Here is a 24,927-nt window from a genome sequence, read left to right as displayed (position 1 = left end):
CACAAACTAATTGCACATTACACAAAAAAGCTACTTTCTCTCAAGAAACCCATGTCCTCCTAAACACCTCTTCTTCCCAAACACTCAGTTCAGATGCAGCATGGCATTCCTTCATTGTCACTCTCTCCACGTGGACAGCCCCATTCTCCCAACTCCTCACCCAGATGACTTTCTCCATACCATGGACACTTTGGTTTCTCTTCCGAGGACAGTGTGGCTCCAGCCCTATCTTCTGGAGATGGGGAAACCCACAATGCACAAGAATCAGTGCTTACATTCCTTGTTCCCTGCAAATCTCTATGGGTCACTGTTGTACCCTCAGCTGTACTCTGAGCTACCCAGAGAGATACCCAGGTCTCTCCCAAGTTCATACTATTTCACTGAGCACCTCAACTGACAGTCTTCTTTCCATGACTACTGTCAGTTCTGGCAGAACACAAAGCAGCAGCCCTTTTTGTATCCCACACTACACCACTTAGTGATTAGTCAGGCCTTTGTTACCCAAACCCAACCACCTGCTCACAAGAATATTTCAGGGGACTCAGGAAACAAGTCCCATGAGAATTAAGCAAAGAAAAGGGAAGCTAACCCTGCTTTTCACTTCCTTTTCCCAAGCTCCCACCTCTTAAGCATCCTGCAAACCTTGGGGGGGACCCGGTTGCTCTCTAATACATCAACATCCCAGCTCACTGTCAAAGCAGTTATGAGCTGAGAGACTCAGACTGACTGACAGACACCCTGCCTGCATGAAGCCATGGCTCTGCAAGTGTGTTGATATCTGAATACCTTACAGGGAAGTGCAAACCCTGGAATGGGTTGTCCAGGGAGGTGGTTGAGACCCTGTCCCTAGAGGTTTTTAAGACCAGGCTGGATGAGGCTCTGGCCAGCCTGATCTAGTGGGGGATGTCCCTGTCCATGGCAGGGGAGTTGGAACTAGATGATCCTTGCGGTCCCTTCCAATCCTGACTGATACTATGATAAGTCCCTGCCATAATCACCTGGGTGTTACAGCAGCCTACAAAGCTGTCTGCTCTATGCTTTGAGGTTAAGCTGTTGGGAAAAATAGCATATATATATAACATTGCCTGAAGCCAAGTTTGGGTTGGTTTTTAACCACTAAGAACATTCATCTTTGAAATTTGGGGGGGGGGGGGGGGGGGGTTGACATTAAAACAATTAAAATCCTTCAGTCCCTTTTTCTCCAGAATTAAATGGGAGAAACAATCCAGAAGTTTCATATTCTCACATAAAAACATGAGCTCTCTGCTGCTGGATGTTTTGAAGATTCATGCATTACTAAAGCCCCTATTTAAACATGACAGCTGTGAAAAGAAAGCAAGGTCTGCACTTGTTTGACTGTCAATGGGGCAAACCTTCCCCCCCCAGATCTCATCTGTCAGAGACTTGCCAAAGTTTGTAACAGCAGTTTTTAAGATGTTTTTGTTCCTTTTCTGCATCACTTTCTATAACCTGGCAACACCTGCTCCAAATAGGAAACTGGAAAATTTAAACCTGAAGGCAATTTTAAATTGTTTATAGAGACCTGGACTAGACTATAAAAACACTGTAAAGCTGGACCAGATTTTTGCCCAGTTCTTGTCAGGGGCTGAACTATCACAGGTTAGCTTGAAATTGCTCTGGGTATAGTAATCTTTCCATAGCCCCCTGAGGTAAAGATCACCAGTAACTGAACACACGCAGCAGAAAGCACACAGAAGGCACTGAATGCTTCATGCTAGTGTGTGATATCAGAGACCCTGCAAGGTTCACAAGGCTTTTCAGCTGCCTGTATAAACAGGCTTTAAACACAGAGCAGTCCAACACTGCAGCACGGTGCACAAACACCATTCACTTAAACACAGAAGCCACACTGGCTTAGAAAGGGCACATGCAACCACCATTTATCACAGTTTTCAGGGCTTGAGCTACTGGCATGAAACTCTCTGCAAATTCTTTGTCAGAAACAGATCAGTTATCCAGAGGTACACCAAAACCACTAGAATACTGGGTCCCAGCATCAAACTGTATTAAGAACTTGCTGAAAACTCAGCGTGTATCATGAAAATTCACCTCAATCTTCTGCACCCTGTACCAAAATACTTTGTATAGAGAGGCCTTGCAGGCCTCTCCTTCCACAAAGAGCATCTCTGAAGATTAGAAGGTCTCTCAGGGCTGACAAACAAGCTAAACCTAAGGCTATGAAGAGCTTTCCTCTGGTGCCTCTTTGCAGAGGGACGGGGAGGAAGAGCTCACCATCGATTAATTATGAGGCCCTGAAGGAACACGCAGAGCACCCCAATGTAATCTATGAAGCCCTTGCCTACCCAAATTAAGCCAAGAACCATGTTATAGCAAAAATAAAATTGAAAAAAAAAATTTTAAAAAAGAATAAATCAAAGCCTTTTTAGTATTTGCAATTTGGATTACAGCAGGGAGCCCACACAGCATGTTAGGTGCTTTCCAGACACTGAAGATGCCACACCTGCCTTGCCAAAATGTTAATGGTTTACGCAGCTGCACAAGATGCTGCTTGTTTTGTTCGACCAGATTATCACTGTAAAAGTCTGCATTAATTTCCAGAAGGATCCAGCATCATGCCTTTCTTATCAAGCTTCTTCTCATGTGATCTGACAGCTCTGCCAGTAAAGCTGGATCTCCTGGAATATTATTGAAGGACTCCAAGAACTCCCCTCTGCAGCAGGTCACCTGGTTCACGGTAGCTTAGAGCTCTCGGCTTGGTCAGCAGCCCTGGCAGGTTTCAGACAGTAAAATGGTGGTTCTTTGTCCTCCTTCTAGCTGATAAGCATTCATACTATAGAAATGATCATCAACACAGTCCAGCCACTAGCTGTTTTGACTGTCCATGCCCTACCACCCAGCAAAGAGCTCTGTTCCTACCATTTCTGCCTGTCCAAGAGCACAACTGCCCTCCTTTCTAAGTGGCCTCAGCCACTTGAAAAAAATAAAACACCGAATGAATGCTGAAATATGTCTGCCCATGGGGAAAACACTTGAATTTATCATTTTAACCACTAGGACTACAATTCATAAGTTAATCCTTCCCAGTTCTTTATTCCTACTTCAAGCACATCCCCGCTCCAGAAAAGCACCTTGGTCACCACAGGAGATATGGCTGAGCCAGGCTGAGGGCTGTGAGGAATGTGCACAGGGTGCCCTGACACCTGGCTACCCAGCCTACCCTGGCACAGCTGAGGCAGTGACACAATTCTCTGGTCCCTTCAGCAGAAGGGTAGCAAGATAAAGTATTCAGCCTCTTAAACCAAACATCCTACTGTGACTCCTGAAGTTTGAATCAAAGCTTGATGTCCAAACATCTTCAGGACAGCAACGCACCAGGCTTTGCAAACAACAGATTCACCAGTCACAGAGCAGTGTGTGGTGCTCTACACTCAGACACACAACGTAAACAGATTCAGACTCACGGGGAAAATAACCCTGCAAAAACATGCAGCACCAGCAGGTTTCCAAACTTCATCTAGAACGGAGAGAGAAATCATGATCTTCTTGACATCTCTTCTTCCAGTTGTTTCAGGACAGACCACATCCAAAACAAATGGGACTGGAAACAGTGTCACTCACTTATCAGTTCTTTTCTTTCCTTTACCTCCATGACAGCAGAACAGAAAAAACAACACCAAAAACAAACCACAGCAACCCATAAACACACAAAACTCCACTAAAGAAAAAAGAGAGAGGAAAAAAACCACCCCAAAACCCCCACCCACAAACAAACAAAAACTATCATGAACGGTTTCTCTGGGGAATGTTAAAATTGACCAGACTGCAAATTAGATCTCTTGAATGAAGGCTCAACACTAAACTAAGCATAAGTAACACCACTATAACACAACAGTATTTGTACTTTCAGAACATTTCCTTACATTAAGGAAGCCAGCACAGCTCCTTAAGTTGTGAGTCCCCGCCCTAAAGAGCTTCCAGTTCAATGCAGCTCTCAGAACATCTTTTCATGTCAAATGTTGCATCTGTTTAAGGACATAAACCTTCTCCTTCAGCAAATACATTTACACAGGTGCTTGCTGAAACCACTTCCCAAACTACTTTCTGCTTCTTCAGACTTGAAAAGAAAAAGGAAAGATAAGAGGTCAGAATGAAGTTAACTTTGCCAACAAAGCATATCTGTTCTTTTTCTCCACACCTCAACACCACTGCTGACAAACAACAAACACTGATTAAAGGGTTTTTAATGCCTGTGAAGGAAAGCAGACTCCCTGCAGCTGCACAGCAGCTGGGAACGCTTGTGTTATTTAGCAGAGAAAGGTCTGACCCCACAAGTGAAAATGAGCTTGGTGGTCACTCATTCTATTCACCATCTGGATACGTTATAAGCACAAACAGAACAGCACAGCCCTTTGTGATGGAGGCAACGGGAAATGGCCAAAGCACCCCACTACTAGAGTAACATGCCTTTGCCAGGCTTCAGGGGAAAGAGGGAGCAAGGGATACAAGTGACATGAACATGAGAAAGTGGAAGTCTATTAAGAAACTAATCTACAGGACAGCAGTCCTCAGGTGCCTCTGTGGTCTGGCAGCTTTGCCTCCAAGTACCACAGGCGGCTGCCCAACAAAACTGAGGAGCACAGATCAGGCAAACAGCATGTGCATTGCCTTGACCTTCCAAGCTTGAAGGCCCTCAGAATACATCTGGGGGGTGGGAAGTGATCAATCCAGGTATGTTCATATGGCACAGATCACCCACCCACTTGTCTAAGCATTCAGACTGGCCTGTCTAAAGTATAAATGGGCAACTCCATCCTGAGAATTCCCCACGAAAGCCATACAATTTTAGACATTAGGTGAGACTACACACTTCTGGACACTTGTTGCTGTTGGAAAGCATTGTTTCGTACCTCCTCGTTTTAACCTCACAAATTTATCCCCAGGTTTCAGACTCCAAACTGGTGCAACTAGCCACAGTGGAGGCAGAGTGGTGACCAAGTCCCAGTTTTAACCACAGCTAGGCTCAGCCCCATGGCAGGTTGCCTACAGGGCACAAGCTCTTTAACTTCAGCCTTAATCTGGGGACTTCAGCCAAGTTTCCTGCCATGGAATCAGAAGCCTAGCAGGCCTCAAAGAGTGTCAAAGATCCTGGCTCTAAAGCCAGAGAGCCCAAAACCTTGGCTTCTAGGAATACAGAGGAAAAAAAAAACTGAAAGCTTTAGAAACTCAAGGTGGCTCCCAGTCTTCCATGTGCAGAAAGACATTAATCAGCCAGAGCTACCACAACTCCCAACAGCATGCCAGAGTGTCCAGTCTCTCTCCTGAAAGTGTCCATGCAGCCTCAGAACCTTAGTGAAAAAAGGCTTTCAAAGTGTGCTTCCTGGGAAGTCTGTGTTTTGGGGCAGAGAAGGAAGAGATTGATTTATTTTAATATTCCCTTTTTGGAAGCACAAGTTTGTCTTCCACATGCATGCAGACAACTTTGGTTAAAGAACACATTTTTAAACCAAAGTTTCTCTAAGTCCTGTATCTTAACAAGCTCCAGTTCCTGTGTGGGTGTTTTCTAGCATCCTATAGTTTTATACTGAGACTTAAGGCTTTCCCAGGAAAGGTCACAGGCACTTCCCCCAGACAGAAGGAACTTACAAGAAGGATATTGTAATGCTTCTGTTCCTTGAGTCATCCCACCTGCAAAGTGAGGAGTCTAGCCTAAGTTAAAGCACCACTTATGTTTCAGCCCCAAGCCCCCAGCTGTGCAAACAAGAACCGGTTCAAAGCACACAGCCCGTGCTTGAGGATGGTGAAGGCTGGGCAAACATATGGGATCACACCACAAAGCAGGCAAACTCTAGAAGTATTTGGTAGGAGTTGAATTCAAGAGTTTTCTGCCCTGACAGGATAGAAGCCTCAGTTTTCTACAGTGAGTCTCCCTTCCCCCCACCATCCTCCCTCAATCTGTTTTGTGTAAGCTACAACAACAAAGGAGAGCACTTCAGTATTGCATTTCATCTGCTCAATGACTTTTAGGAGGGAAATACTTTGGTTTTCTTCACTAACTGATCCCCAAAGATGATGCAGCAGCTGCACTCCACTTTTAGAAGATAAGCTACTACTAGATCCAAAGAAACTGCCTCATGGCATATTTGAAGAGGTCACCTACAAAAAATGGTTCATGAAAAGCCTTTAGAATCTACTAAGGTTTTTTGTTTGTGTTTGTTTTCCACAGAAAAAATTATTGCATGCAGGGAGTGAACTTTTAGAATTATATCTTTTGTTTGTTTTTAAGGTGCAAGTGCTTAACTATAGTTCACTTTAGGAGAGAAAATGTCAGAGACCTAAAGGACCAGATGCTCATTTCATATTTTAAAGTAATCCATTATCCCACAGCATTTTTACCTACATATCAGTATCACCTTTATAAAAATCTGATTTTAGAACCATCAAGCCTGTTTGAGCATCTACTGAACCAATCAGCTGAACAGAAGAGGAAACCAAAACTCTGAACCACAAAATAGACATTTTCGAGGCTCACATTTCTAACACAAAACTCCTAAACCTCCCTGGGAAGTTTGGCAATATTGAAGTAGAGACTGATTTAATTCCTTGGAATTAACATTACTTGAGCTCCTTTCAAAGCTCACTCTCCTACTCAGATTATTCTTCCAGCCAAGATGACATGCAAACTTTGAACAAACTTAAGATTAAATTCAATTTGTCAAGCACATCGACAAGAGAAGGCATGTTTAACTTGGACTGTTCCTTCTCCTTAGCTTTGCTACCATACATGTTGAACCAGATAGAAAATCCAGATGTTTGCATAGTCAGGCAATGAACTTCTTGTCCCAAAGAAAACAGAAGCAAAACTCTCGTTGACATAAAAGGTGGAATCTTGTGTCTAGTAAGTTGTACTGTTTAATACTTTGATCTAGTCTTTTTGGCTTAAGGAGTCTTCTGCTTATTCAGCATAACTCAAAAACAAACTCTAAACAGCCTTTTGTATAACTTAAGCCAACTTAGTCTCCTTGGAGTAACCATATCCCCTGCTCTAATTTGTCATAACAACAGTTGAGGCTGTTCTGTCCAAGCAAATGTAGCAGGATTCTAACTTCATGCTGTCACCAGAAGGTGAGAAGTCACCTATTCCATTGTAAAATGATATGGTTTTGTCAAAATAAGCTCTCAGGTACACAGAAGGTACACTGAAGTAATGTCAGGTGTATACTTTAACAGTTAAAGGACGCAACATTTGCAGGAAGAGTGATCCCCATCCTTACACAAATGCTTTCATGGTGGAGGCTTTAAACCATGCTTCATGATCTGGAGCAAACCCAGCTGGCCCCAGTTCTCTCAAATCATGGAGGAGACTGAAGTAGCTGCTTTTTATCCCCCACTGCAAACCACTAAAAGGCAGTTCCAGAGTTTGCAGAGTTCTGTGCACTCACAAGGGAAGTTTAGCTACACAGGAAGCGGCTACAAAAGAATACTTTCTTGAGCCTATTTTCCCCTTTGTCTTTTATTTATTTTCCCCCTTCCTACCTTTAGTAGGACTGGCTATGCAGTCAGGCTAGGGAATCATCTCCGCTCTTCACAAGAGCTTGAAGCAGTGCAAACAGAATGGGTAATCTGTAAGGCCAGTTTTGAGCTCTTGAATTGTCAGAAGATGAAAGCTGACATAATTATAATCCACAGTAATTTTCCCCTCCACTTACTTTTAATTCCTTCCTAAGAACTCCACTAGAACTTCTTTTGGGCCTATCACTACTTAAGAACAACAGTGCAAGACCCTTCCCTTGAATGTCTCAAAATTTCTGCAGATGTGATTTTGCCAGCACTACAATAATACCTCTCACTATGCTGTGCAATGAATACCATGACACTTCCTATGTATTTTGAAGGGCAGGAAAGGCTTCATATCAAATAAGCCTCTCATATAAGTCTTAGTATGTATCCCCACATTACGTAACAAACTGCAACCAAGTTCTGCTGAAGTGTTCTCAAATGTGGTTTAGGCTGGATGTTAGGAAGAAGTTCTTCACAGAAAGAGTGATTGGCCATTGGAATGTGCTGCCCAGGGAGGTGGTGGAGTCACCATCACTGGAGGTGTTTAGGAAGAGACTGGATGGGGTGCTTAGTGCCATGGTTTAGTTGACTAGGTAGTGTTGGATGATAGGTTGGACTCAATGATCTCAAAGGTCTCTTCCAACCGGGTTAATTCTTTTCTATTCTATCTGATCAAGGAAGTACAAATTCTGTTGACTTGCCATGAGTAGCCTGATAGTTATAAAGAGCTTCACTTTAAATCCAAAGCCTTTAAAATATAGCTTCATCACCTGACATCAACTCATCTAGACTCCTTTCTCATGCAGTGTCTCTCAAGAATTCAAAGTACTTTGCCCTTTCCTTCCACAGTGTTACTGCTAATGAGCAGGGCACCTACTTTAAGTGGAGTCTCTGGGTCAGCTGATAAGCTTTCCAAACAACCCAAACTGACAAGATGATAATTTATTTTTTTTTCTCCTCCCATCAGGCATCTCCCCAAAAAGACAAAAGTGTTCTGTATATATCAGAGACCACCCACTACAAAACCTGCATATCCAGTCTTACCAAAGAGAGCTTTGGAACCCCCTGAACACTGTCTTCTAGGTGAGTATCATCAACTCCCTTTAGCACAGACATAGAAACATAGAATCAATAAGGTTGGAAAAGACCTCAAAGATCATCAAGTCCAATGTGTCACCCAACACCTCATGACTACTAAAACATGGCACCAAGTGCCACATCCAACCCCCTCTTGAACACCTCCAGGGATGGTGATTCCACCACCTCCCTGGGCAGCAGATTCCAGTGACTAGCAACTCTCTCTGTGAAGAACTTTCTCCTCACCTCAAGCCTAAACTTCATCTGGCACAACTTGAGACTGTGTCCTCTTGTTCTGGTGCTGGTTGTTAGAGAGAAGAGACCAACTCCCTCCTGTCTACAACCACCCTTCTGGTAGCTGTAGACAGCAATAAGGTCTCCCCTGAGCCTCCTCTTCTCCAGACTAAACAATCCCAGCTCCCTCAGCCTCTCCTCATAGGGCTTGTGCTCGAGGCCTCTCTCGTTGCCCTTCTCTGGACACATTCAAGAGTCTCAATGTCCTTCTTAAATTGAGGGGCCCAGAACTGGACACAGTAGCACACACAGCAAAATAGGTTCAACTGAGCTTTCATCAGGCCAGGTAATCTTTCTCCAATGTCTAGTCCACACCACAGCCAGTGTCTCATTTCAGTCACAGCCATAGGTATTAGACACTATTATTGTTATCAAGGCAGGTATATAAAGAGGACTACTATCTCTGAAACTGTTCTACTCTGCAAGAAGATCCTCACATGAAGCAACATCATGATTAAACAGCTTACACAGTTCAGTAGCCCTACCTTCAGATTTGAGCTCCAGTGGAAACAGCTGTACAAAAGCACTCCTTTGAATACAAATAATTTGTTCTTGTAGAGCTGCTAGGGTGGAAATGTCACCCATTAAAACTCCATAGCTCCACAAGTTTTACTCCTTAAATCAATTCTTCTAAAATGCTGAAAGAGGCACTCAAATTTAAGCTGGCATCCAGCCTTCATTATGGTGGTTGTTACTGCTGCCAACAGCAGAACCAAGAAGTAGATATTAGAAGTAGCTGAGCTCATTAGTTCAAAACCCAGCAAGGGCTGGCTGCCCATCAGCAGAGGTATACTAACTGAATGCCAAGACTGAAATTCCATTGCACAGGAGGGATATTAAAAAAGGAGGTACTGCAAACATTAAAGGATTCTTAACTAGATTCTTACCCCTACATGATCCAAAGAATGATTAACCAAAGATAACTCTCAGGGGAAGATGGCTCCATCAGGGGCTTCTCCCCATTTCATTTGGCTTTACATGCACAATCATCAGCACTTCAGTGTCAGAGCTTCAGAAGCACTATTACTACTTCTGTCTGGGGACAAAAATATCTTGACATACCTCCTTCTATAGGCCAATCTTGCCATCTCCAGAGAGATGTGCAGAGTTGGGTTCTGGTCTCATCAACCATGCAGATTAACAGAGTTTGCCCATATTTACTCTGTTACTCCTAGTCTCAAAGACAGTGAAGCTATGTAAAAAAGACAGGAGTTTATCCTCGTTCATACATAATAGCATGTTCCCATATTTAATACAAAGTAGCTTGTGCTGCCACTGTTGTGAAAGCAGCAGCTTTCTAGTATTTATAGCTAACATCATTACAGAGCTCTAAAGAAAAGGTTTTTTCCTAATATCATAGAGGTTGCTTCTTAAGGGATAACAACAATAAAGACACTCTCATTAGCTAATAGCTGAGATACTCTCACTGCCCCTACAAAACACTGCAGTAGTAATATCCACCTACCAATACATGCATACATTTTACATTAGAATTGCTCTGTCTGATCTGCAGACAGGTAATTTCAGACTCAATTTCATGCAAGCTAAATAATATTTGAAGACATCATTTATAAACCCTAACTCTTGTTTCAGCAGGCTAGCAGCGACTTTGGAACAGCCCTCCAGTAGGGTGTTTTGGTTTTACCATAAGGGTTCCAAGGCTTGGTTTCTTAACACTCACTGATTCAAGTGCTCAACCCACCTTGGTAGATTCTACAGTGACACAAAATGACACATTAAGTACCATAGTATCAGTCAGGGTTGGAAGGGACCACAAGGATCATCTAGTTCCAAGCCCCCTGCCATGGACAGGGACACCCCACACTAGATCAGGCTGGCCAGAGCCTCATCCAGCCTGGTCTTAAACACCTCCAGGGACAGGGCCTCAACCACCTCCCTGGACAACCCATTCCAGGGCTTCACCACTCTCATAGTGAAGAACTTCCTCCTCGCATCCAGCCTGAATCTCCCCACCTCCAGCTTCATTCCATTCCCCCTAGTCCTATCACTACCTGAGATCCCGAGAAGTCCCTCCCCAGCCTTCTTGTAGGCCCCCTTCAGATACTGGAAGGCCACAATTAGGTCAACTCGGAGCCTTCCCTTCTCCAAGACAAAGTTTGAATTCAGAACAACACAAAATCAAAACAAACCACCACCACCCCCCAAAAAAAAAAACACCAACCCACACTCCACCAAGCAAAAGATGTAATCCTGCTAACCAGGGAAAGAAATATGCCAGGCAGGAATGTAGAGCAAGAGGGAAAGAATGTATAAAACAACTGAAACTCCTGTCAAAAGTCAGGAAAAAGTAAAAAAACCAAAACCAAAAACACACTTTCCCCCCTAACTCCTTAAGGGAAAGGGTCACTGCAGTCCTGTGTTGCATTGTATTTTACACTGTTTGCAGTAATTCTCATCTTTCAACCTTTAAACATTTAAACAAAATGCTTCCCTCAGTTTTGTAAGGAAAACCAACCCCAGAGTTCAGCCCTTTGTACAAATTAAGTGCTGGGCATCGCTTGCTTGGACTGTCAGGCAGTCAAAGCTTTCTTGGACAGCACAAGCAATAGCAGGGCAGCTTTCCCCTCTACTAAAGAGTTTCTGGATCGCAAGCAGGAGAACCTGCTGTGCATAGAAGGCTCAGGATATAAGCTTCAGTTCTGCTGGTATGAAACTAACTCTTTGTTCACTGTTCCCATCTCAACAACAACAAAAAAAAAAAAAAAAAAAAGATAAAAAAAGAAGTATTTTGATATGCTAAAGTATGACAAACACATGATAAAAACCTTTCCAGACCGACAAGATGTATGTGCTAGTTGCTTCAGGAAATGGGAAGAGGTATAAAGGCTCCGAGGTGACCTAATTGTGGCCTTCCAGGATCTGAAGGGGGCCTACAAGAAGGATGAGGAGGGACTTCTCAGGTAGTGATAGGACTAGGGGGAATGGAATGAAGCTGGAGGTGGGGAGATTCAGGCTGGATGTGAGGAGGAAGTTCTTCACTATGAGAGTGGTGAAGCCCTGAAATGGGTTGTCCAGGGAGGTGGCTGGGGTGCCATCCCTGGAGGTATTCAGTATTCCTAAGGTTGGAAGGGACCTCAAAGATCATCGAGTCCAACCTGTCACCACAGACCTCATGACTAGAGTAGGGAGGACACTACTGCCCACTGCAGGCTTGAACTCACAACCTTCCCATTAAAGGTCTGATGCGCTACCAACTGAGCCACCTGAGGTATCACAGTATCACTTAGGTTGGAAAGGACCTCGGGGATCATCGAGTCCAACCTATCAACACAGACACCATGACTAGACCATGGCACCAAGTGCCACGTCCAATCTCCCCTTGAACACCTCCAGGGTCGATGACTCAACCACCTCCCTGGGCAGCACATTCCAATGACGAATGACTCGCTCAGTGAAGAACTTCCTCCTCACCTCGAGTCTGAACCTCCCCTGGCACAGCTTGAGACTGTGTCCCCTCGTTCTGGTGCTGGTTGCCTGGGAGAAGAGGCCAACCCCCTCCTGGCTACAACCACCCTTCAGGTAGTTGTAGAGGGCAATGAGGTCACCCCTGAGCCTCCTCTTCTGCAGGCTAAACAATCCCAGCTCCCTCAGCCTCTCCTCATAGGGCTTGTGTTCAAGGCCTCTCACCAGCCTTGTTGCCCTTCTCTGGACACGCTCAAGTGTTTCGACGTCCTTCTTAAACTGAGGGGCCCAGAACTGGACACAGTACTCAAGGTGTGGCCTAACCAGAGCAGAGTACAGGGGCACTATGACCTCCCTGCTCCTGCTGGCCACACTATTCCTAATGCACGCCAGGATGCTATTGGCCCTCCTGGCCACCTGGGCACACTGCTGGCTCATATTCAGGTGGCTGTCGATCAGCACACCCAGGTCCCTCTCTGTTTGGGAGCTCTCCAGCCATTCCGACCCCAGCCTAATGTTTAAGCCCAGGCTGGATGAGGCTCTGGCCAGCCTGATCTAGTGTGGGGTGTCCCTGCCCATGGCAGGGGTGTCGGAACTAGATGATCCTTGTGGTCCCTTCCAACCCTGACTGATACTATGATAAAGAGTTCTATGACAAAACGCTCATGCAAGGAAAGAGCGAAGGATCCATGTTAGCTCCACCATAGTGAGCTGTTATGCTATCATCTGTAATCAATGACAGACAATACTGCTGTGCACACTGAAGAATAAACACACTTTCTGATTTCTGCAGACAGGACTCCTTCACCATGGTTCTTCAGAGTCTCTTCCAAGTCGCAGCAGTGACCTAGATGCTGATTGCTGAACTTGAAAGGGAAAAGAGAATCAGTCAGGCATCACCACACCATTGCCATTTGCTGCAGAGTCAAGCTACCCAACACCACTTCAAAAAACAAGTTGCTACTGACTAAGTTTTTCTAGCCTATTCAAGTAGAGGTCACACACCTTCCAACAGCTTAGGAGTGAGAGGATGCATTCTACTACTGCTGCTAAATGATTCAGTAACATTACTGTGACACTAGCATGAAAAAAATCTGGTTTAACATGAAATTCTGTTTATGCAGGCGCATTCTCCATACTGAAGTGACAGACATGGTTTGTATGATGTTCCAAACGGAATCCCTCCTGCTGAGACCTACAAGGAATCATAGAATCATTTAGGTTTGAAGACCTTTAAGGTCACCAAGTCCAACTGTTAACCTAATGCTCTGAAGTCTATCACTAAACCATGTCCTGAAGTGCCACATCTAATACATCTTTTAAATACTTCCTGGTATGGTGACTAAACCACTTCCCAGATAAGCCTGGTAAAGGGCTTCACAATACTCTTGGTGAAAGTTTTCCTACTATCCAACCTAAACTTCCCCAGCACAACTTGAGGCTGTTTCCTGTTGTCCTATCCCTTTTGACTTTGCAGAACAGACCAACCCCCCACCTCACTACTACTTCCTCTGAGGTAGTTTTGGAGAGCAGTAAGGTCTCCCCTGAGCTTCCTCTTCTCCAGGATAAACAATCCTAGTTCTCTCAGCTACTCCTCATAAAACTTGTGCTCTAGACCCTTCACCACCTTCACTGCCCTTCTTTGGACAAGCTCCAGAACATCAACATCTGTCTTGTAGGAAGAGAGAACAACCCTAAGCAGTGAGGGTTGCTGACATGAGGTCTGCAGGTTTTAGTATGTAGAAAAGGAAGCAATGACAGGGATGTCTTCAAAAGAGAAGCACTTTCAAGTATCTTCATGCTGCACCAGGCTGTTGGTACGAGTTTCCTCAACAATCTGAAAAATTCCTTTCTGGTCAAAGTGCTTCCCTTCCATCCCACCATGTTATACATACACTTAGTCCCCATATCCAAGAAGAAAGATGCTAGTGACTGACCTTCATACAGGCTGTTCACTCTCACAACATTTTGTACTGTTTTTTCACAACATTGTGCTATAGAACTGTTTTTCGTGTGTTTCTTTTCAACTTACAGAAAGCGTGCTTTGAGCTACACTGAAGCATTATTTCCCCCCCAGAGTTTCAGTGAGGCAACTGTAGAATATTCTTGCTGATTCCTTGCTCCTAGAGACAGCCATGCATTCCTTATTTCCTGCAGAAGTAAGTTTTAGCATATTGCTAGTTCTACATTATTACACCTTAAACACAAGAGAAGTTAACTTTCATTTTCACCAAGACCCTTGCAATTAAAAGCCATCCAAGCCAGCGGGGTATCTTCATACACGTGGACTGACAGCTCCCCATACAAGTGTCCACCTCTAGTCCAAATTCACACAGCATTCCCCAGCTTAACTTTCCTCCAGTTGTATTTACTGGAGTTCTGCAAATGCTCAGCTAACTTTGTGCTGCAATTCATATGCATCTCTCTGGTGAAAGCTAAAAACAAAAAAAAAAAAATCAATATATAAAAGTCTATTATACATATTGGTCTGGTTTTGCTATCTGCCTCCCTGAAGGGAGCAGGGTATCAATCTTAATATAAGCAAACATGAGACCTTTTCACCATAAATCTTTGTCACAAAATTGCCAAGATTATTGCAGTTCTTCACCTTCCTTTTCAGGACATGTTATTGAGAAAGCTGTGACAAAACAGTTATGGCTTTATCTGGATTCCTCAGATTTTCTGAATCACTTTCAGTCTGGTCTAAGACCTGGCCTCAGAACAAACACATGCTCAAGCTCGCTGGTCAGGCTTCTCCCAGTGGACAAAGACTGAACTGACATTTTTAATTGACAGAATTCAAGGGGGCTGTGATATCAGCTTCCACATACAGTTTTTTGTGACTGCCTCAGACTATAAAAAGCAGTACTCACACCATCACTAAGTCTGGATGAGCACAGTGAGCTTTTGCACAGGGTTAAGCAGTTTTCTTTCTTTATACCTGAAGGGTGGTTGTAGCCAGGAGGGGTTTGGTCTCTTCTCCCAGGCAACCAGCACCAAAACAAGGGGACACAGTCTCAAGCTGTGCCAGGGGAAGTTTAGGCTCAAGGTGAGGAGAAAGTTCTTCACAGAGTGAGTTGTTAGCTGTTGGAATGTGCTGCCCAGGGAGGTGGTGGAGTCACTGACCCTGGAAGTGTTCAAGAGGGGATTGTACGTGGCACTTGGTGCCATGGTTTAGTAGTCATGAGGTGTTGGGTGACAGGTTGGACTTGATGATCTTTGAGGTCTTTTCCAACCTTATTGATTCTATGTTTCTATGTCTGTGCTAAGGGGGGTGGGGATTATGTTGTTTGATTGGACTCCAGGCAAATAGTAAGTCAGTTTAGGTCAACTATGACCCAAGACTAAATATTCAATTCCAGAGACTGGGCTGACAGACATCAAAACTGGTTTTGTAGGTGCATAAAAAAATGGTTGTGTACCTGGCCTAGCTGTATGATTTCATTAACTTTGGATGAAGATGTGGCCACCACTTGAAGATTCCAGCCTAGTTCTGTCCAAATCAACCATGACTGTCTGCTACACACACTTCTCCAGTCCAGTCTCCCTGTAACCATGCACTAACGACTTCTCCCTTTTACTTGCTTGGTCTTTGTCTTTTTTTATTCCAGTCCTCTTAAGGTTCAGAGATGTCCTACACAGTTAGTCAGCCCTCTTCCAGCACTGCCTTGGAAAATACTGAAATCTTTGAAAAAACATTAAGGCCAAGGAGAGTCATCTCTGCTCCTCCCAGCTGAGGTATGCCAGCTCTTGCACACAAAGACCACTCCTATAATTGACTCTGAAAGACTTTTTTCATCTAGCAATTATATTAACATCTTATATACACAAATATCCTTACCAGCTCACACACCAAGCATCTTCTCAGGTTTATTCACATGCCAGGCTGCTGGTTCATTTCCATCCCTCATGACTGTTGCAGCTCCTCCCCTCCCATCCTCAACTCGTCCAGCTTCCTAGACTTTTTCCTCTCTTCCCAGTACCTGTTACAAACCCAAACAACTTCACCAGCCATTTTCTTGTTTAGAATTCAAGTAGAAAAAGGAAGTTATTAACCAGACCCTCTAAACCTCTAATTATACTCAATAATCCAGTTCTGTCGCTGGATGCTATTTCAATCCCCAATCCTCTGCTTCGAGCTGCAGCTCAAGTACCAGCACGTTCCTTTGTTTTCACAGAACTTCTGACTCCAGACTACAAAGAAGTCAGTTCCATGTTGCCTTGTTTCTGATCCACCAACCCAGACAACAAATTTTAAGCCTCAACAGCAGACTTTTCTTCCATTAGTTTTCAGTGACAGGAGGCTAATCATAAGCCTAGTTTTCTGTTGTTGTTGTTAGCTGGACACCACAGTTGTTGGCCACATGGCAGTGAAGCAGTAGCTCAGTTTCTTGCAAAGATCTTGTAGAAGCACCACACTACAGTTACAAGTGGGTACCAAGACAGTGCCAAGAAAGCATTAGTGTTACCTAAAATAAAAGTGGAGAGGGGAAGAGCAAGAAAAAAATAAAAGTAAACTCACTTTTTCCTCAAGAAAATACAAACTATCTGAAAACAAACACTTGCTTGTCCTGTAGAGAAGCCACCTCTACATTCATCTGCCTTCCTCCTGAGTACTCAGAGCCTGCTAAGAGCATAGGACTTCACAGCCAGACCTGGAGATTACTATGAGTACCAGTCCTGTGTAAGTCTCTGCCAAGGAGCTTCCTTCTTCCTTCTCCCCCCACCACTGGCATTCCCTCATTTGTAAGAGGTGCCCAATACAAACTTCTCAGGATAATTTAGTCATCCTTAATCTCTTGGTAAAAGGGAGAGAAGTTTCAGTAGGTAAAACCAGAGCCAAATTTTGAACACCTGCAAGCAAGGTTTAGGGGAGGGAAGATCTGAAGTTTGCATGAGAGGTTGATAGCTGCATTTGGCTCCAATACACAGATCTATATCCCCTGCTTATTTCATTGCTCTACACTCAGAAGTGGATTCTGTTACAGAGCAGGACTGAGGACTGCCTCAGAGCAGAGATTTTCAGCAGAGCACTATTCTTAAAAAGGAGTCACTTTAAAGTCCCTGTAAGAGGTTAAAAAGCTGTGAACAGGTAAACCTGCCTGGTTCCCTCCAACACAGAAGTGAGGAAAAAGTAACACACAGAAACAACTATGGGTTAAAAAAAAGAGTTGAGATAAAAAGAGTTTAATATAAATGTGATAACATAATGCACAAATACCTTAGCCTATCTGCAGTACAAGCACAGCAGATATCATCACCATCCCTCATCCTTCCCTGTCTGACTGTCCTCCCAGTGGAAGAGAGCCAACACCCCAAAACCCAGAACCCAAAAGCAGCAACCAAAACAGGAAGGCACTCACCTTACAATCTGAACTTGAAGCCCCACAGTAGCTTGCTCCAGCCAGCACTTTCATTTTGAAGGTGGCATGAGGCAGGATGGTTTTGAATAATAACAGCAAACTTTTAACTTAACCTGTGACAGTCCTCTAAGTTAGATGAGCCCCAGGTCTGCAGTCAAATGGAATATTTCTGTGTAGTAACTTACATGAGAAAACCTTGAAGCAGGGCCTACATGAAAAGAAGTATGGATCCTTAAAAACCTGGAAAGCTGGAGTGCCCCAAACATTTTTATTCAAGTCAGTTCTGTGAACTGCCAAGCTCTGAAGGTGTGCAATGTTTCAGGTGGCTAAGTACTTAAAACAAAGGCTCAGCTGGAACTGGGAAGAGATCATGCCAAGGAATGGAAATGGGGCACCCTCACAGAAACTCAGTATAGTTTGAATTTAGAGATGAGATTTTTGTTAGAAGATGGTTGTCTTACAGCTACTTTCCCAAGAAAATCTAAAGATCAGAAGATTCCATGAAACAATAACAGCTCTAATCTTACTACTTCTAGGTTGAAAGGAAGAGCTCTTGTCCAGTACTTATGTCAACTCCAAGGCAGAAACAGCATACCTTCTCCAGAACAGCACTCTGCAAAGAAAAGAATCTTAGAAGATTTCTTTTTAGTTCAAAACCAGGAGATGGCTTTTTTAAGAAGAAGCATAGATCAGTAGCTAGCCTTTGCAGGGTTTTACAGACCAGGCCATATTGCTCAACAAGTAGCAATTAACTCAGATTCATTGGGTACTTAGTAAATACATAGGGGAAAACCACACCAAGTCACTCTTCCTAGTTAATCTCATTTTTTTCTTTTCTTTTTTTCCTAGTTAAAGAGAAGTCATCATTAGCAGAAGAAACAGCCCATGACACGGGGATACTGGTTGACAGATGGCTGAACATGAGCCAGCCGTGTGCCCAGGTGGCCAAGGCAGTCAATGGCATCCTGGCCTGCATCAAGAATAGTGTGGCCAGCAGGAGCAGGGAAGTCAGCCCCTGCACTCAGCACTGGTTAGACCACACCTTGAGGACTGTGTCCAGTTCTGGGCCCTTCAGTTTAGGAAGGATATTGAGACTCTTGAAGGTGTCCAGAGTAGAGCAGCAAGGCTGGAGAAAGGCCTCAAGCACAAGCCCTATGAGGAGAAGCTGAGGGAGCTGGGATTGTTTAGCCTAGAGGAGAGGAGGCTCAGGGGAGACCTTATTTCTCTCTAAACTACCTGAAGGGGGATTGTTGCAGACAGGTGGGGGTTGGTCTATTCTCCCAGGCAACCAGCACCAGAAGAAGAGAACACAGTCTCAAGCTGTGCCAGGGGAAGTTTAGGCTCGAGGTGAGGAGAAAGTTCTTCACAGAGAGAGTCGTTAGTCATTGGAATGTGCTGCCCAGGGAGGTGGTGGAGTCACCGTCCCTGGAGGTGTTCAAGAGAGGATTGGACATAGCACTTGGTGCCATGGTCATGAGGTGTTGGGTGACAGGTTGGACTTGATGATCTTTGAGGTCTCTTCCAGCCTTGCTGATTCTATGAAACATCACAGTAAGATTCTTCCCACGTAGTACTAAACAGTTCAGGCAGAAATAGTGTCACTAGTTTGGAGTAGCTCTGCTTTTGCTAGTGGTGCTATATGATAGCTTCACAACTAAGCAATACTGGAATTGCTTACCTTCATCTCAGTACATGTTAACCAGCACCCCCCAAAAAGAGAGGATTAACATTCATATCAACAGCTACTCAAAGGCACTTCTACCAGGTTGGATTAATGCAGGCAATGCATTAAACCTGCCTGACTGGTTGACTCGAGCTAGCTTGACTTCTTATTTGTCACCTTTCCTTGGACATCTCATGCTATTTTCTACTTACAATCCTTCCCCCAGGAAGTCAGTCCTAGGCTCTACACCAGTCATCCTTCAGCACCATGAATAAGATACTCTCCCACCTCCTTGATCAGGGCCAGCCCACTGAAAGCAGCAGCACCACAATCCTGAACACATTGCTTTTCCCCTTCACACTGTCTGGTTACACTAACTGGAATACTGGATGCAAGAGCCACAGGCCATCTGACCCACCACAAAGATATACCACACTTGCACTGCAGAACTACCACCAAAGGTCTGTTTCAAGACACCTAATAAACAATTTATCATAAGCACCTGTAATAATTTTCTTCACACATGCTCTGACTACTGAGCCATGTATTTGTATTACCCTTAAGCAACAGCCACATATGCAGAGGATGTTTATACACAGACAGAAGTTACCTTCATTTTGGGGAGGCACATATTAAAAAAATTAACTAGTGGTCAGAAAACAGTAGGTAGTGGCATGGAAAAAATAATTCCCTAAGTCATTCATCAGCCAGCAAATTGAACAAGGGAATCTGTCTGAGGTTTTTCCAACAGCTTGCTTGTGGGAGGACTTAGTCATGGTCATCAGTAGCAGAATTGTTCACTGACCTCTAGTCTTTGTCTCTACATGACAAACTGTCTGCACTGGGTTCAAGTGCTGAAAGAATATCTGTATCCCAACCACAGGCCACTGGGATTCTCAAGTCCACTGAACAGCTCAGTTTACCAAGCTTAAGTTCTTCAGAGTAGGAACAGTGTTGACCGAGAAAGGTAAGTTATTTAGCCCTAACAAACTGATACTGCTAATAAACCAGTAACACCAGAGACATTCTGTAACTTTTGACTGTCTTAGGACTTGTTTTATATGGTGATTTGTGGCACCACCTTGGTATTTTACCCTCAGAGGATGACTTTCAACTCATTTCAGGGAGAAAAATAATCACAATACCTACAAAGAAAACTTGCCCCAAAACCAAACTGCGCATCAGGACAGATACTGACAGATCTTTAAAGGGCAGCAGGCAGAATGGCAAAGGGTGAAATAGAAGCCCAGTACAAAAGTCATAGAATGTTTAACTCTGAAGTTCTTTCCTAAGACTGCATGAGGTTTGAAAAGCAATGTTCATCATGAAGGGTGCTTTAATTACTCTCATCTCTAGACAATCCAAACAGGGTTCATTAGGAGTGATCTCCACCTGCTTGAGTCTTTCAGGCCAAGTCAAGAGTCCACAGTCTTCTGTAAGATTTAGCTCCTTGCACTGTACAATAAAGAGAAAGCAATGCCAAGAACAAGCCTTTTTCCTCCAAGATGTTTTAGAAGCAGTGAGAACAGCAGATCTGGTGCCAAGGCAGCTCATAGATAGTATCACTTCTACCTCTTACCTCCCTCCCCTGCCATAAGAGCTCTTGCATGGCAAGCATGTGCTTCTGCGGCAAACCGATACAGCAGTTAACATAAATTCTGTTTCAGACACTTAATGCCTATAAATAAGCAGCCCAAAATAACTGAGGATTACAGAAAACAATGAGACACTACTGCCATCTCAAGCATTTAGATAACTTGTCAGGACTAGTAGCCTACAGGCTGCATCCAGCTCCCCAGAGAGCCAAATAATCTCTTGCCACTCAGCAAGCCAACTGTTTGCAGTGAGGCTCTGGGGTGCAGGAGCACAGTGTTGAAGGGAAGGGCAAGTTCTACCATATTAGCCTGCCCCTTGAATAATCAGCACCTCTGAGTGAAAGAGCATAGCTGTATACTGATGCAAGGGAAACAGTGCTCCCAGTGAGGGTTCCAGTACCCCAGAAGCAAAGGGGAGTGACATCTATGCTTCCATCTCAAGGCATTGCTATTTCAGAGTTTGCTAACCAGCCTCAAGGCACCGACATGGGACTGCCTGAAGGCAATCACAGCCTTATGCACCACCAGACATTTTCCCCTCCTCATCCTCAAGCCCTTCTCTAACAGACAGCCTCAAGCTGCACCAGGGGAAGTCTAGGCTCCAGGTGAGGAGAAAGTTCTTTACAGAGAGAGTTGTTAGCCATTGGAATGTGCTGCCTAGGGAGGTGGTGGAGTCACTATCCCTGGAGGTGTTCAAGAGGGGATTGGACATGGCACTTGGTGCCATGGTGTAGTAGGCATGAGGTCTGTGGTGACAGGTTGGACTTGATGATCTTTGTGGTCTCTTCCAACCTTATTGATTCTATGATTCACTAGACTAGTACTCCAAGAGCATTCTCCCAGACATTGGCCTTCACCCCCTCTGCCATGTGGTTCCAGCCTGTCCAGCCCACAAATCCGTATTTGCTCCCTGAACTACAGGCAAAAGACCACACTTGCTTACATCTGCACCTTTATCATCATCCTTAAACTCCAAGCTCACCTTTTCTCCTAAATTAAAAACGCCTGACCTACATCTACTCAGCCACACCCTTTAAGATTTCCTTGTCATTCATGCTAACAAAAGTATTTGGAGGAACAGGGTTTTGGTTTTGTTTGTTTCTATTGAGCACATTCCTGCTCTTAAATTTAATTACCAGAATCTCTAGTGCATCTTAATGCAAGTTTTACCAGATTGCAGGAATGATATTGGAAGAGATTCTACTCTGAAGTTCCCAAACTGAGACAGACACACAAGTATTCTAGACATTCTTTGCTCTTGTTCAAGCTTTAAGGCAGGGATTCTCTTAAGTGCTGTGCAACACAATCAAGATTAATTTGGGGTCCTGTTTAAGAACAAGAATATCCAGGATCCATACATGGCTGCTTTTATGAAATAAAGATGACTTATTAAAAGTATCAGTTTAAAGCATCACCTGTTCTCTTGGCAGGGCCTGAAAACATCCCTCATTAACTGGAAATTGCACTAAACTTTGCCAAAAAGCTGTTTAAAGGGGATATATCATAAGCATATCATAAGCTTCAGAGGTTTTGCACTTCTAAGATTCCTTTTATCTGTTGACTACAGCACATTGACTAGGAAAACAGCTCCTCCACATACCTGTAAGGCAGGCATTATCCCACTCTAGGTGAAAAGCTTTGGAAACAGTAACTTGATCAAGTTCACAAACCAAGCCAGTAGAAAAAGATGAGAGGACCAAGCTGTCAACATTCTGCAAACATTTAATGCCTGGAAAGCTATTCTGCCCCAGCCTCTGGGCACATTCAGAGAGTCACCAAAAGCATATCCAAGAAAAGAATACCATAATGCATCACTGTGGTAAGATGTCCTATGTGGTTAACTCCTTACACCACAGAGGTCTTTTCTCTACCTCCAATTACAGTTGTGAAGGATACAGGCTTCACTTACATGCAATGTCTGAACTACAGAGCAGCAGTTGCTGATGCAGCCTGGCTATTTAGCATAGGGGATGGATAAATAACATTGGACAGAAGTGGATGAAGCTGTGCTACTGCTTTAACCTAACCAGTACAGCAACCACCCTGCAGTGGGGAAGGGTTAAGCAAGAACCTATTACTGTTTTTATACCATTGCACGGATATTGCAGTGAGGACAAGACAGAGCACCACTATGCACTGTCTGACATTTTTCACCTGTCAAGGAAATGTTAGGTACAAATATGCACAAAGCATTACCAAAGCTAGGATCACTCCAGTTGGGTGAAGACATGCCATGCATATTGTGGAGTTACTTGGCTTACTTGGGCTGTTAAAGAAGTTACATATATACCAACCCAAGCCCAGCAGTTCAGTGGAATTTGAGACTCCAAACCATACAGTTGCAAGAGTAACATGCCATGGTTTTCCTCACAAGAGGATATAGCTTCATTCATAGTATCTCATGGTTTTGAGTGAGCTAATCCTCAGAAGAAGGGGCAAATTATTCTTTTATTGGCCTGCAAATTCCTGCTGCCTCTCCCACAATAGCTGGTGCCTTCCCCTTCAAAGGAGAGGGGTCAAAACAGAGCAAAAATTCAACACTAACCTGATGCTCCAAGTTTGACAGAGACTTAGATTGTCCATGTAAGACTCTGGAGCTTTCCATCATGTTTGACATGTTTACTCATTGTTTGAAAGACTTGAAAATCCTCTTAAGTTACCTAATCACATCCTGTGGCAAGCTGAAGATACTTGACATTCTTCCCTTCCCTTTCCCCACCTTTGGGGCAAGCTAAGTGTAAACATGGCACCAACCCAACCACAGCAGAGCCAAGTACCATTTAGGATCTCAAAGGAGTACCCTGTGCCCTCAGAGGTTAGCACAACACAGGAGGTCCAGGCACTGTCCCTTCCCGTCACCTAACTGCCCTGTGGGATAGAAAGCATCGGGAGAGGCAGTGAAGGATGAGTTTGTTTTCTGTTCTCTCAGCTGCAAATCTAGAAACACATGGCAGCTCTTTTGTAAGAGGGGAAAAAAAGTAATTACCCATCCACCTAATGAGGAATGGTAAAAAAGTAAGGCAGCACAAAGCAAACAATGAGGCAGCACATGCAGGAAGGCAGAGATGCCCTTAAAATTCTTCATTTACAAGGGGTAGACAAGAAAGGAACCAGAAAAAGTAACCAGTCTGATGTGGCATTTCATTCTTAAAATTACCCACAGCACATATAGATCCCTTTAGAGTGTTCCCACTCTGCAAATTTGTGGCAGAATATGCACACTGCTGACAATCCAGCTTAGTATACCTAGGGTGTGAGGAGGAGATCAAGCAGGACTGCTGCTAACATCATCGGTTTTCACAGAGAAACCCACTCAGCTGTTGACAAGCTCAGAGTTAAAAACAGCAGATCTAAGGCATGTACATTTGTGGGAGACCAAGAGCTATAGGTTTTGGCAGATGCACCTAGACCAACTGCTCAAAGAGGCTATAGAAGTTGCATGCCAGCTTTAGCAACTGTTTTGCCATCTCAGTATTGCTCCTACCAATCCAGCCCAGGAATGTCCAAATTCAGTATCAAACAGGACTGCCTGGGATAAACTAAACCACACAACTGTAATCAAGTGTAGTATCCATGATGAAACAAGCTGAAGAATCCAGTTCAGTGTTTAATCATTGGACTCCAGAACTGCTGATACAGTGGTTAATAGCCTTAAATTATTTCCTTGCCTGCTAAATAATGACTCAGTTTCCAGTCTTGAGCAGAAGCCTGACAAGCTTGTCTGTACATATTTCCCATTTGAACGAGTCCACACTGTTCAGACTGAAGCAGCAGTCAATACCTGCTTAACCCCCTCAGACATCTAGCCATGGCTGTGCAGAAGTACTACATGGCAAGGTGACTCTTGCTACTTTAGAGCTAGGAAGTAAGACGGTACAGGAGGAATGGTGGGGAAGAGAGGAACTACACTGAGTTTGTTCAGAAGCTTTATTCTCTTCCTACTGAAGTAAACAAATTGAATTGAAAAAAAAAA

The 24,927-nt window shown here is 43.9% G+C and overlaps 1 protein-coding gene across 10 annotated transcripts in view; it reads right to left on the bottom strand.

Moving 5' to 3' along the window:
- The window catches only part of SMOC1 (SPARC related modular calcium binding 1), a 184,094-nt gene that overhangs the window by 103,884 nt on the left and 55,283 nt on the right, over nt 1-24,927 (bottom strand). Inside the window, exon 1 of one of the 10 annotated variants that reach the window (XM_068162121.1) lies at nt 7,516-7,581. The exons of the other annotated variants lie outside the window; for them this stretch is intronic. The gene's annotated coding sequence lies outside the window, so the exon portion shown is untranslated. Of the gene's footprint in view, nt 1-7,515; nt 7,582-24,927 lie in introns of those variants that run through there. 10 annotated transcript variants of the gene reach the window in all.

Source organism: Melanerpes formicivorus, unplaced genomic scaffold (genome assembly GCF_026170545.1).
Source record: "Melanerpes formicivorus ecotype bairdi unplaced genomic scaffold, bMelFor1.0.p_v2 SCAF_62, whole genome shotgun sequence".
Taxonomy (NCBI): Eukaryota; Metazoa; Chordata; class Aves; order Piciformes; family Picidae; genus Melanerpes; species Melanerpes formicivorus.
Note: the sequence above shows the minus strand (reverse complement) of the source record. Positions and strands in the feature narration are given on the sequence as shown.